Raw genomic sequence first — 13,411 nt, forward strand, 5'->3', positions numbered from 1 at the left:
CGAGAGCTGGAGTCGGGGTACACCAGGGTGGGTGCTAAAGTTTGTCTCTGCATACACCCATCCTTCAGCACGGTCCTGGGTAAACAGGAAAGATTTAGTGAGTGCTCTCTGATGTCTATGGCTGAAGGCAAGAAAATTCACACCCCTGTATCTGGTAGGTGCTCTTGGGGTATATTTGGTGAGTCTGTCACTGTGCCACGCATTGGGGAAAAGCAAGACACATAAAACAATTCCAGACACTCTCCTCTTGGAGGTTGGGAAAAAAAACCACTCCGCTCCAGGCTGGGAGACAGCCAGTCAGTAAAGCATTTGCCTCAAAAGCTTCAGTATGAGTTTGATCCCCACCACCCACATTTAAAAAGCTAGATGTAACATATGTCCGGTGTTGTAAATCTGGCCAGGAGCCCATGGCTCGGGATGGCTCCACAGATGAACCACCTACCACTACTATTTTGCTAAATGGATATAATCTAAATTCATATCTCTTTACCCACAGATTAGCGTAGCACTCTGACCTCGGCAGAGAAGTTTCTCTGTGTGGGGAATGGAAGTCAATGTATAAACTCACAACTGGCCAAAGGGTCAGTGGAGTGCCCAGCAACAAATGGGGCATCTCTGTTAGGCTCTGCCTTCCCAGCAGAGAGAGACCAGACAGAATGTTAGTGCAAGACGTCAGGGATGCCTGGAGTGTCTCCTGGACAAGACTCTCAGGAACTCACAACAGCTGCTATTGTCTATGCATGACCAAGCCAGTCAACATGCTAGCACGCTAACAGAAGAGCTGTTGATTGACGACGGCTTCTGGAAGAAGAAGAGTTAGTTTTCTTTAAAGCTGTGACCCCAGTAGGTGGACCATACCCCAGTGACAGCCCCCACACACGAGTACATAGGCTGTATAAATTGGACTCACCGGGTTATTTAAATAACAAATGTGAAGGTGAGTGGGGATGTGGTGGCTAGATCTGGAAGAGTCTACAAAGAGACATGGCGGGTGGATACAGTTGAAATACACTTTATGAAATTCTCAAGGAGTACACAAAAATAGGACATTAAAATTTAAAAGCCAGGTTAAGTGCTGCACACCTGTAATGCCAACAGTGAGGTGGCAGAAGTGGGAGAACCAGACTAGGTGAGATCCAGGTTTGGAGAGAAAAGACAGCTGACACGGTCCTTTGGTCCCACATATACACTCACCCACACAGTTACACACACATACACTCACACACAGTTACACACACACCCTCACACACACATACACTCACACACACACTCATACACAGTTACACACACATACACTCACACACACATACACTCACACTCACACAGTTACACACACATACGCACTCACACACACACTCACATACAGTTACACACGCACTCACACATACACACGCACTCATACACACAGTTACACACACCCTCACACACATACACTCACACACTCAGACACATACACATGCACTCTCACACACATACACTCACACACCCTCACACACACATATACTCACACACTCATACACAGTTACACACACATACACACTCACACACACATACAGTTACACACACATACACTCACACACTCACACACACAGTTACACACACCCTCACACACACACATACACTCACATACTCACACACAGTTACACACACATTCACACATAGTTACATACACATACTCACAATCATTCAACTCAGCATGTCACTGCAATGATGACTAATGTAGCCATGGTGACAAGGTATATGTGCAGTATCTGCCCCAGTTTTAGCAAAGTACCACTCACTAGGGTCTCACAGGTTTAGAAGCCAACGGTCTAAGTTCAATATGTCTGCAGGGCTGGCTCCTCCTGATGCCTCAAAGCCCCAGTCCTGGCTTCTGGCTTTTTACCGGCAGTCAGTGGTCCCCCTTCCTTGTCTCACAGGGGCACAGCACCACTCTGCTCTTGTCTTCGCGTGGCATTCTGTCTCTTTCCCTGCATGTGTCTGTGTCCAAATGTCCCCTTTTTATAGGACACCAGTCACTTTGGATTAGAGACCCACACTATTCCAACATGACCTCATCTTAATTAATTATGTCTGCGATGACCTTATTTCCAAATGAGGTCACAGTCTGAGGCACTCGGCTCTAGGATTTCTACATTTAAATTTGGGGGACACAATTCGGCCTGTGACAGTGTAGTAGACCCCAAAAGAGGTCCGAATGTAGAGTTTGATGAAGTGGGAGGAGGAAAAGAGGGGAGGACAGGCCCATGAACGTTCAAAAAGAATCTGTAGCAGAAAACCTGGGGTGTGGCTCGGAGGTAGTGTTTGCTAGCACAGTTGAGGCCTCGGCTTAATAGCCAGTGCTGGGGAGTGGGGAACAAGCCCACCAGCCTGGGCTAAGCCTAGGGCAAAACAGGAAGGGAGGGACATCTGAGTGTACTGAGGGAGCAGCAGTTCTGGAAGCCGGGTAGCCAGGGCACCAACCAGGCGGCCAGGCACTGGGCAAAGGTCGGGTATGAGATGAGACCTTCTTCTTCAGGGATGGGGACCTACAGCCTCCAAGTTACAGACAGCCATCTAGCTTCTCCCATGGTTGGTTTTCTAGCTACTTTATCTGTTGAGGTGTGGGGACCAATCCCTGGTTAGGTGACAGCCACAGGGGATATCTCAGCCCTTAGTCCATGGGTTCAGTGCTGGGAAAGATGGCTGGGCCAGCGCCCAAGACAGGATCTGGTCTTGACAGCGGCACCTTCTAGGAGCACAGACACAGCAGTGCCCCTGGGTCACAGGGGAGACCTCTGCCCTGGTGCGACCCTATGACACCTTTTGCAGAACAGCTGCTGAGAATTTGGAAGCTCCTATTTCCTGTCTGCCACTCTCAGGCATTTAGGACACAATCTTTAGACAACTGTCACCCCTGGGCCACGCTCTGTCCTTTGGGAATCCCTCTGCCCAGGGGGGCCCTCCAAGGCTGCTTACCTCGCAGCGGGCAAACATTTTTATCCATTCCTTGAAATTAAACTTCCCCATTTTTCATTATCAAATTCCAAGCTGGTGTCATCTCCCCCACGCCGGCGTGCCGCGCTCGTTTACAGCACCCGAGATTAATATTAGGTGTTTGTAAAAGGCGAATATTAGCTTCTCCCTTATATCTGTCAGAATTAATAACTTCCCCATCACAGATAACTCCGGGTCAATATTAGATTCGCAGATGAGGCTGGAAATAAAATGTATGGAAATATAACGTCTCATTTGTACGTATTCAAAAGAGGCCCTTCCATTATTGAAATCTGGCGGCAACTGTTCAAAGGTCAGAGGACTTTGTGGCCTGGAAATACCCACCATCTGGCCCGGGCAGTCGCAAGCGAGGACAAATTGGTGTCCCTCCACAGGGAGGTGGCACTGGCACGGGTGGGCAACTCTGTCAGGAACTCTTATAGGGCAAGGACGGATGGAAAGCTTACCCGCTGCCGTCCCAAGCTCATGCTGGGACCGGAGCCAGAGTCTGGTGCGGGCACCTCTCCAATGGCTGCTGTCCACAGCCCTTCTCACCTCCATGCCAAACTGGGGGCACGAGGTGGCTCCCTCCCTTCAGCAGCCTGGAGCTAAGTTTGCTACAAGGAGTTAACAGTTCATGCTACTGGAGACCCACCTTCCTCCCAGAAGATCACAAACCCCCAGTCTCACCCTGCAGTCGGAGGAGGCAGTAAAAGCAGCCTCTAAGATGGGCAGGCCCACCGCCCTGCTTGGCAATCGCTCATAAATCATAATTGACAAGTATAATTTTTCCCCTGAGCCACAAGGGTGCTTTATTTAGTTGTTTCTATTTTACTTGGTGTAGAGCTGATGGGCCCCTCCTCACCTCCTTGGCTTTCTCCCATCGCTATAAAACTCCCCCACCAGGCCAGCAGAAGATATGAAGCCATCTTTTCTGCTTGAGCCATAGAAAGGGTGCCTTGGGACTCCACTCCTGAAACAGGAAGGCTGGAGGAACCTGCCAGCGTTCAAGAGGACAACATGGGCCCCCACACTAACCCACAGCAGAGGGAGGCCTCCAAGCTTTACCCAGCCTCCTCTGAGCAGAGGAGTCCCAAAACACTGTGTTCCTTCTGGGACCCCATGGGTAGACAGATGGAGGGTAAAATGGCCTTCCCCCATCACACAGTAGAGGATAGATAGAGGTGGCACCCCCACGCCCTAGACATCAAGGTTGACTCCCCAAGCTGAGGCATACCCATCAAAGGTCACTGTGAGTGAGGACTCAGGTTGTTTGAAGTGCCCCAGGCTGCATCAAGGCCATGTTTCTAAGATCCACACATGACCGGCCACAGAAGCCAGCTCACTGGCTCATTGCAGATGTGTGGGAATTTCTGTAGTTAGGTAGCAGAAGGGAGTGGGCCCTGAGTGGGCCCTAGACTCCTAAGTCCCAAGCTGCCCCTAGGTTCCAGCGAGCAGAGGGTCAGCCCTCGCCGCGGAGGGCAATGATGAAAAGGAAATCCCCCTGCTCAGCCTCTCAGCCCCTGGGATCGGGAAGGCCCTCTCTTTGTGCTGGGAAACCCTCTCTCTGTTCACACTAATGACTTAAGCTCTTCCCTGTCAGCACCTCCCTCCAGCTGGGCGAGCATTGAGGTCCAGCTCCTGGGACCCTGCTTTTGTGAGAGGGGCCCTGCTCTGGGGAGGATGAAGGCAAAAGGCCCTCTCTTTCTTTCCTCTTAAGCCCCTCAAACTGGCAGTGACCCACAGTTAAATCCCTTTTAACAAGGCCCACTTCCTTGTGAACCAGTTAAAATGCTCCAAAAATAAACAAGGCTGAGGGCCAGCCTTTCCAGTCTTTCCTACTCTGAAAGCCAGGCTGGGGGGAGGGGCAGCCAGGTCCTACGCTGTCTCCCAGGGTCAGGTGCCAGGCTGTCCACTCTCTCTGGACATGTCATAGCAGCCTGTCACCTTACACTCGGTCTGTAATCCTGCCGTCTAAATTGGGGTGCTAGCCTGTCAAACTCTTTAAAACCCCACAGAGCACTAAGCTAAGTAGTTGCTCCAAGATCAAGCCTGAGACACTTCAACTTGCTTTGCCAACCACCACTATCATCCTTCTTGGGGTCTGGTGGATGCTCAAGCTACTGAACTGGCTAGCAAGGGGACCAACCTCCCCTGCCAAACCAGAGTTATGAACCTGGGCCAATGACAGATTGTCCTACAGCCATTGCCACGACTGTGTTGCATGGTTGTGCTCCCCCAAACTTAGGTTTCGCGTGCCAGTGGGAGACACACCCAAGATGAGAGTGAGACCGAGGAGCAAACCCTGGGAGTCTGAGTCCTTGCTATCTCCTCTGAGGTTACCCATCCCTAATCTCTGTGCCCACAAACTGCAGCCATAACTACCCTGGGCCATCCAGGGAACCACAGCCCTATTCTGGCAGGTGAGCTCCGGGTCCCTTCAAGAACAAGACTAGAAGCAGTCAGCGTATGTGCAGGGGCCACAGCCACAGGCCTCCCAGAGGACAGACTTCCTAGAAACCTGCAGCTACCAGTCCTTCCACCACCTCCTGAGTTCGCTGCCCTTCATGAAGCCAACAGGGGCCAAGGGATGGAATCAAAGATATTGCACAGGTCTTAGATCCTATGGTGTCGAGGGCACCTGGCAGACTGGAGGAGCTGTGAGTCTGCCCCCTGTCTCACATCCTACCTAGAAAGCAGCTCTGCCAAGAAGCCCCAATACTCACACAAGCACCATGCCCCTCCCAAAGCGCCACACCGACATTCCATCACCCATCCATCCCCCATCCATCACCCATCCATCCTGTTGTAGTTAATTTCCTCATTGTGGAGGCAAAATCCCCGAAAGGATCAAAGAAAGAAAGACTGATTTGGGCTCACAGCTTCAGAGGTGTCAGCCGGTGGTCAGCTAATTGCATTGCTTTTAAATCCATGGCAAGGCAGAAACACAACGGCGGAAACTGCTAGCCTTGTGGTAGTCATTGGACTGAGTAAGAGGAGGGAAGGAGGGAGGGAGGGAGGGAGGGAGGGAGGGAGGGAGGGAGGGAGGGAAGAAAACAAGATATAAGCTTGAATGACAAGTAGTCACTTGAAGAAGTAACTACTTCTTCCAAATAGGCTCCGCCTCTCAGTTTCCTCCCCCCCACACCTCCCCCAGTAGTGCCACAAAATTATTAATCCATCAGTGGTTTTATCTACTGTTGAGGTCAGTGCCTCAGGACCAAATCACTTCCCAAAGGCTCATCGGTTGGCAGCCAAGCTGTGACACATGAGCCTTTAGGGGACATTTTCAACTCAAACCATGACACCTCTAAATGTTGACTTGGTACCTGCTTAGTGAATGGAGCAGTCACCACGGTAGAGAGGAGACTCTAACACAACGTAACAAACTCATCCCACATAGCATACTCATATAGAAAAGATGGCCAGTTACTAGGGCAGTCATGAATTCTGCAAAATCTCCAAAAGAGATGACGTTTCAGCTGAGCCCTGTAGTGGAGGGAACGGGTGATGCCATGGACTCAGAGGGAGGCCTCAAGCCAAAGGTAGGGTGAGTACACCCCATGAAAAGGGCACGTGCAAAACAAAAGATTGGACGTAACCAGGGAGGGATAATGTCCATTTTCAATAATGCTCCTACCCAGCCCAGCCTCCCTCTCATCCAGTAAGCAATGGAGACCTGACCTATTCCTGATACCCACAGAGGAATCAGGGGAGCTTGACATGGGGCAAAGGACCTGTGGCTAGAGACTTCTGACCTGAAGAGCCAGCATGGAGATGGTGACTCCTCATGACCTGCGCACACCAGGCTGGAGTCTTCATGGATCCAGGTACAGACTTGAGTTACCATAGTGGATCCGTTAGTGAAGCCTGCAGTAACAGCTCTTTCAGACCAGTGGCTTCAAAAAACTGACATCAAATCAGTGTTCTTCCTCCTGGCACAAGGTCAGAAGCAAAGGTGAAAACCATCTTCAAGGCCTAAGTCTTTGTTTCTTAGGCTCCATATCCAATATATAAACTCTTGGGATGGATGGATGGATGGATGGATGGATGGATGGATGGATGGATGGATGGATGGATGATGGATGGATGGATGGATGGATGGATGGATGGATGGATGGGTGAGTGAGTGAGTAGAAAAGGGGAGATAAAATGATAGAGTGGTGGATTGGACAGGTAGATAAGTGGACAGATGGGTGGACAGTTAAACAAGTAACATGAGTTGGTGATCTCAGCCCCAATCTTCTCCCAAGCCTGGTTTGTTTCCACCCACTGCTCTGTGACCCACAGAATAAAGTCACTTGCTTTTCTGGCATTCCAGGCCTTGCTGATCGGGCCCTGGCTGTCTGGTTTATCTTCTGCCTGCTGTCATACAGGATCAGACTCTACGCTGACCTGGCTGGGTCATCTTCACCAACTCCAATACACTCTCGTGGCCCACTCCCCACCATCCCCGACACTGTGGCCATTATCATCCTAGAAGCGTCCTCCCCACAGCCCTGCATCCTGTCCCATGGTGGGGCCTGGGCTGTCTTGTCTTCTGCCCATGGTGAGCTGATTAGCAGAGGCCACCACTCCATGCTGCCTGAACTAGCAGGGAGTAACTTAGGAAACCTCAGGATTCAGCTCTGGAATTCTACCTTCAGGAGCCACGTTACTGGCAGATTGTTAGGCTCCCAGTGACAAGATCCCGTTCCCCCCTCCCGAGCTCCAGGCCCCACAGGCGGTGTGGCCTAGAGCAAAAGCAGACCTGAGCCCTGCCCCTCCACTCAGCCCCTAATCTCATGTGCATGACCCAAAGCTTCCACAGGACCAGGAAGGGGTAGAGAAGTCAGGGGTCACCTGGGGGCACATTCCTCCCAGGGTCTGGCTTGGGACTGAGTAGCAGCCCAGGCCTGCAGCCCAAGTTGCTAAACTACAGGCAGGTTTCAGTCTGCAAGCATCAGCACTGAGCGATCAGCAGCAGCGGAAGACCACCCAAGCCAGACTCAGCACTGCAGTGACCCATCCTGATGGTGAGTGGGGCACGGGGTGCCAGGAGGACCAAGCAGTGCCTCTAACTGCTGATCTTGCCAGTGCTGGCAAGTTTCATGTCAGCTTGACACAAGCTAAAGTCATCTGAGAGGAAGGACCTCAACTGAGAAATTGTCTCCTTAAGATCTGGCTGTAGGCAAGCCCGTAGGGCATTTTCATAATTAGTGATCAATAGGGGAGGGCCCAGCCCATTGCGGGTGGTTCCATTCCTGGACCTGAGATCCTGGGATCTATATGAAAGTAGTCTGAGCATGCCAGGAGGACCACCGCTCCCTCCATGGACTCTGCACCAGCTCCTGCCCCCAGGTTCCTGCCCTGCTTGAGTTCCTGTCCTGACCTCCTTCAGTGATGAACAATGATGTAGAAGTATAAGCCAAAGGAACCCTTCCCTCTCCAGTTGTGTTACAGTGTTCCATTGCAGCAAGGATAACCCTAACTAAGACAAAAGTGCTACTCATTTCAAGCAGGTAAAAATGTTTTAAGTGTAAAAGGGAAGACAAGTTAGTCATGGTGGGCTCCACCTATGGTTCTAGTTGGGCGGCTGAAGCAGAAAGGTTGCAGGTTCAAGGCCAGCCTGGGACAGAGTGAGACCATGTCTCAGACATTCAAACAGTGATGTGCTCGTGTGTCAAGTCAACAAGGGGTCAATTGTGCTGGATAGTTTTATGTCAACTTGACATAAGTGAAAGTCATCAGAGAGAAGAGAACCCCAATTAAGAAAATGCCTCCATAAGTTCCAGCTGTAGGGCATTTTCTTAATTAGTTATTGATGAGGGAGGGACCAGCCCATGGTGGGTGGTGCCATCCCTGGGCAGGTAGGTGGTCCTGGATTCTGCTAAGAAAGCAGACTGAGTAAGCCATAAGGACCAAGGCAATAAACAGCACCCCTCCACGGCTCCTGCCCCCAGGTTCTTGACCTGTTTGTGTTTATGTCCTGACTTCTTCAATGATGAACAGCGGTATGAAAGTGTAAGCCAAATAAACCCCTTCCTCTCCACCTTGCTTTTGGTAATGGTGCTTCATCGCAGTGATAAAAACCCTAACTAAGATATTGCCCAGGGTCACCACTGGCAGAGCTGCCTGCGTCATTAATGCCAAGCTCTGGGTCTCTGAGCATCTTGGATCTTCACAGCAGCCATGTGGGCACACCGGGCCTCCAGGTGGTCCGTGCCAGCCAGCACAGTATACAGCTGCAGAGCTGAGCCATGGCCTTACCACCTCACACTGTCCCTCTGCCCAAGGCCTGCCGGCCCTTCCCGAGGAAGATTCATTTCCATATCACACAGACTGTGATCTCTGTGACCTTTCAGGCACATTTACTCCTGGCACGCTGACCAAATGACAGGTCCCCCCTCCGAGACGCGCGGGTCAATGCCCAATATCCACAAAGCTCCTGATCCAACAGAGCCCCTTGCCCCCTCCCTCAATCTGGGGGCCACCTTCACCATCTGCTTCCTGTACCTACATGCTCTCCCCCTCCCAGTGAGTGGCCCTGGAGAACAGAAATCAGGTCTTAGGGTCCTGACACCCACACATAGCTGGACAGCGTGGGCTCCTTGCAGGCTTGCTGAGTTCAGTGGCCCCTATCAGCTCTGCAGTGGCATTACTGTCCTCAGAAGTGTGAACCGAGGAGCCATCATTTCCCCCTGAAAGAGCTTGAAGCCACAGCCCAGCGTACCCAGGTCATAGCCTCTGCATCCCCCACTTTTAAGGGGATAGCTCCCGCTACCAGGACCCTGCACAGCCTGCCTTCCTGCCTCCTGGGGAGCATTTGGGCACAGTGGGCTTGGCGGGCCCTCAGCTTCCCAGGCGGATGTGATGGCAAATAGCAGGCGCTTGGCATCGGGTCGGGATTTCTGAGCATAACAGAAATGTCAGGCGGGTTTTAATGAAAGGCTGTGTGCTTCTGGGGATTGACAGGCCAACACACAATCCGGATTTTCAGATGGCTTGTTCTCAGGGCTCTTGGCACCGAAGCCTGAGCTGAGGGGGGCCCCTGAATGTTCCAGGGGGCAGGGCCATCTCCCCCTCTTACAGAAGCAGCTACCCTCAGTTGACAGGCTCCCCTTCCGCGCTCTGGCCACCATGCTGAGCCCTAATTTAGAAACCAAATTCTTTCTCATCCTCACCCGAAGCAATTGGATGCTTGCCTTTTGCCTACACATCATGAGCAACGTGTGGTAGAGGAGGTGGCGTCCCCTCCATTGACGTCAGGAGGGCTGCTGGGAGCACAGTGGACACTCTGGGCAGGTGCCACAGGGACAGGTGCCCCATGGAGCGGGGGGGGGGGGGCGACTGCTGCCTATAGCCCATAAAGACCATGATAATTGTCCCTAATGGGAAATCTTGTCTCCAAGCCAGCTCCAAGTCGCAGAACCCTGACAGAAGGGAATGGGGAAGGGGGAGGGACAAGGCAAAGGCCAGTTACCCATAGCAGAGTGGCCTTACCCTTGTAGGTGAAGGGGATGGACACACATGTGGCTGCTTTGCATGGCCAAAAGTGCCTTGCCCTCTGGTGAGAGTTGCTTGGGGGCTGGGTGACAGTAGATGCCAGAGATGGTGCTGGCCAAGTCAGACAAGTGGGACTGGAGTGAGTCCTGGTCAAGCAGGCTGGAGGGGCAAGGGTCACCCACCTCTTTACTACCATCCCTTTGCAGTGCAAATGCAAGCTCATCTAAGTCCCCTTTTCCCTGATTTTCTGCTTCTAGGAGCTCAGCATCTGACCAGAGGGAGATTCCTCCAGCAAGCAAACCAATCTGTTGGTCACTTTTGGTCACTATGATAGATTTCCTTAATGAGGCAACTTCAAGAATTAGGGGGGGAATCCTGCTTTCAGGGGTTCCGTATGTGAGGGCTTGGCTGTGTTGCTGAGGACCTGGGTATAGAGCCAACCATCAATCATGACAGAGGGGCATGATGAGGGAAGCTGTCCTAAGCAGAAGGAATGACAGAAAGGGACCAGGAACAAGATATGTTCTTCAAGAAATGGCCCCAGGGTCACAGGAGTACGAGATCTAGCCCTGACCCTCACCAGCTGCAGCATGCAGGAGAGCGGGCCCTGCATGCCGCCTGAACGGCACACTAGAGCTGACTCTGCTGTGTGTGGAGGGGAGGTGTACAGGTGAGGGCAGGAGAGCAGAGGAGCTGATTCCCCTCCCCCTGTATGTCCTCTACAGCAATAGGGAGAGAGGACCCTGCCCCTTGCCTGGACAAAGCAGTAGAGCTGGTCCTGGTGGAATCGGTGTGGGTGACCCAGATCTGAGGTCCCGAGAACAGGAGAAATGGTCCCATTCCTTGTTGCAGGCTCCATTGGGTGAGCTGGCTGGGACCATGCTGGAGAGCTCACCCAGGTAATGGTGAGGGAAAACTGGCAGGCTGACCAACCCAGCTACCACCCAGGCCCAGAACCAAGGCTATGAGATGGCCCACCCCAACATCCACCTCTTCTATGAACTGCAGGAGCAGGTGAAGGGGACGAACCTACAGATCCAAAACTGCAAGATCTCCATGACACAGGATAGCAACAAAATATCCAAGAGGAGCCCCAGGGAGAACCCATTATCGTTGCATAGCAGAAGCCAGAGACCTCAAGCCAGACCAATGACTCACAGAATAAACACTTCAAGTAAAGAGGAATGGACTAAGAGTAAACTATGTGACTCAATGGGCCACACTACAGCTTCTACACTGAGAGTCTCCTCTTTGTTTGTTCATTTTGTTTTGTTTTTCTTTGTTTCTTTTATTTGGTTTTTGGTTTTCTTTTAAATTTGGTTTTATTGGGATGGGGGAAGCTGCAGGAGCAGAGGGCAGGTATGAGGGGATGGGGCAATAAGGGGAAACAGAATGCATGACGTGAAATCCACAAAGAATCAATAAAAGTTTAGATAGATAGATAGATAGATAGATAGATAGATAGATAGATAGATATAGATATATGCTTTTCACAGGCACCACTGCCCTCCCCATGACCTACTCCCTCCAACAAGGCCCTACCTCCTAACAGCCCATTGAGTAATTAATTCAACAGATCAATTCATGACGAAGTTGATGCCCTCATGAACCACCTCTCAGTAGCACCATAAGCGACTCAGCCTTTTGTACAGACACTTCATGTCCAAACTACAACAATAACCACTCAGGGAAAAGAACCTGGCAGTGTGGACACTATGCGGGTGAGGATTTCTCCAGACTCAGCTGGGCTTTGGTGGAGTTTAAGAAGCCCGGGGCTCCTGCCATGGGCTAGTATTCAGAGGAATCCCAGGCTCCATCTTGACCTTCGTCTCTTGCTCCTTGTGCAGGCCTCCAGAGCAGGTGATCACTGTGTCCTCAGCTAAGCTGGGAGCATGACTGGACAGCCCAGTAGAAGGAGGTGATCCAGTGTCTTGAGGCAGGCTAGGCTTCCTCCCCATTACCCAGCCTTCTCCAAAGGCAAGCGGTTCTGAGAGAACTCAGTCCAAATTCCTTCCCCTTGAGAACTTCATTAACACCTGAGAGCCTGGAGCTTCGGGGTTAAGAGGAGAGCCAGTTTTCCCAGGGGCAATCCGACAAGGCTGTCTGGAGGAGGTTGGTGCTGTTGGGCCTCCATAGTGGTTGGGTTGATATGAGAGACATAGGCAAGTAGGCAGACCCAGTGAAGGCTTTCCCTTTGAACAGGACAGGAACAGGGCCTTCAGAGACTCTGCCTGCTAAGCAGGTGAGCACAGGCATACCCTTCTTCCAGTCAGTAGGGGTCTTTGATACAGTGAGAGCAGACAGCAGGTACATGTGCCCTGAGGGGTGCAGGATTCTAAGCTGGCAAAGCCAGTCCTGGCCAAAGGGCATGAGAGCCAAGAGTTGGGTCCAGATGGGGTGGGAAGGCATTCTGCAGAGGGTGTGCCCATGATCACAGGAGACGGCTGGGTGGGTGAGGTCTGAGCCCCACTCCCACCCCCCACTAGGTCTCTTATCTGGAAGACATCCCTGTCACTCCCCCACTCCAGACTCTTCCCCGTCACTGATTCCTTTCTGTCCACTTGGCCGCAGGGCAGTTTTCAGCTCTTCGAAGGCACTGGACTTCCTCCCAGGCTGCTCTGCCTGCCAGCACTGCTCTGGTTCCTGCGGTTGGCAGGTCCCTGAGCCTGGCTCCTCTGCTCAGATGTCCCTCCTGCGTGAAGCCCCACCCCCATCGGGGCTCCCTCTGCTCCCTAGCATCTATCCTTGAACACCCTGTGGAGATCCCTGAGACTTGTCTCCATTCTAGGGAGCGCACACTTGTTTGTGTGATTGTGGGTTTACTCTCCACTGCCCCAACCCCAGCTTGACCACAAAGGCCTGGGAAGCACGGAGCATCAAGAGTCCTAAGGTACAATCAGCCTGGGAGGCATTTCAGCAGGGAATCAGTGAACAGTTCCGGTCTGATTCC

The sequence above is a fragment of the Chionomys nivalis genome, chromosome 2, assembly GCF_950005125.1.
Source record: "Chionomys nivalis chromosome 2, mChiNiv1.1, whole genome shotgun sequence".
NCBI lineage: Eukaryota > Metazoa > Chordata > Mammalia > Rodentia > Cricetidae > Chionomys > Chionomys nivalis.